Raw genomic sequence first — 1,530 nt, 5'->3', positions numbered from 1 at the left:
TTTCCCTTGACAACAAAGCCCTACATTTTAGCCTTCAGTACTTTCTATAGTCTAGCTTTCAATGAATCTCGTGTTGTGAATTTATCCTGCTTCTCTAGAGAATTTGTTTCATTGTTCAAAAGACTAAGAAACGTTAAATATCTTGCTGATTTTTTTCCTTGTATTTTACTGCTCATTTTCATCATATTGTTATTAATGATAGACCCTTTGAACTACCCTAACACTTCACCCACCTTCTTAATTTTCTTATACATGTAGCCACACTTATCACTATGATTTCCTCACAACTGTAACTCCTACACAATTTCTGTTATTTTTTAAGTTCAAATTTCAAAATTATTCAGCAACCAGAAGCTCCATTAAAAATTAAGTGAACCAAACATTAATTATATCTTTTCTTTGTTTTGATCAATGCTTTTTCTTCAGTTTTGTTAAAATATAAATCTAGTAAAAGAATGTGAAAAAATATTGATTAATGTATCTGTTAATGTTAATACTATAACTAATATTGGAAACTTTGTTTACATGAATAATAAAGTTTGCATAACTAGACTTCTATGTGACTATAGTCAAGATTTTCAGATACTGAAATCAGTGAAAGTTCTGAGTACTCAGAGCTATGAAAGTCATTCCTCATATTCATATGTTTAAAGACAGATCACGGGGTAATTTTTATCCTCTAACTAGCATTTGTAATTAGATTTTTAGCTCTCTAAATCACTAAATAGAATCCTAATCCATTCTGTGCAACAACCATGGTACATAAATGGGCTACTAGAATATCTAAATTTCTTGTTTCTATTCCACTGGACTTCTGGACATGCTTAACCATAATCACTGGGCCAGTGGTCTCCAACCTTCTTAAGTAAGAGATCACCTTTGGCATTTAAAAGCAACCCAAGATAAACCATGCACCACCACTACCCTTCCCTGCCCCCTGCCCCACCCAGCAGGTAAGTCTGTGGGGAGGGAAGGAGATGGGGGGCAGATCGAGGGAGAAAAAATTATTTGTGGGCGTGCCTCCCCAGCAGGTAAGTCCTACCTGAGTGAAGCCCCGCTCAACTTACCCCTGCTTCTGCCTCTGCAGCACTGTCCCTTACTGCGGGGGCCTCAATCTAGCCTTCACCCCTTCCCTCTCCCATGGACTGACCTGCTGGGCTGGAGCATGTGCATGCATGCACGCGGGCACTCAGCCCCCCACCCCAGCCTTGGATAGACTCCAAGAGGCTCTGAGATCTGAGATCAAGTTCCACTGGCTGGTGACCACTGCACTAGGCTATTAGGCTAAATCATAGGTGGGCATCCTATCAACAATATAGACATGACTACTGGATCCCTACTGGGTGGAGACTATGTAAGAGCCTCCCACTGAAAAGTAGAGAGGTATTTACTTTCCTGGGTAGATCTGGATCCGCAAAGGCTTCCCACTGTATGTCTATTTATGAACATTCACAACTGAAATGGTGTTTCAGTAAGTTATTGAGAGAAGAGAGACAAAGAGTCCCCCTGGATGGATCATACCCCTGAGCT

Source organism: Alligator sinensis, unplaced genomic scaffold (assembly GCF_000455745.1).
Source record: "Alligator sinensis unplaced genomic scaffold, ASM45574v1 scaffold33_1, whole genome shotgun sequence".
NCBI classification, from domain to species: Eukaryota; Metazoa; Chordata; order Crocodylia; family Alligatoridae; genus Alligator; species Alligator sinensis.
The sequence above is the reverse complement of the archived record's forward strand: the minus strand, read 5'-3'. Positions refer to the sequence as shown.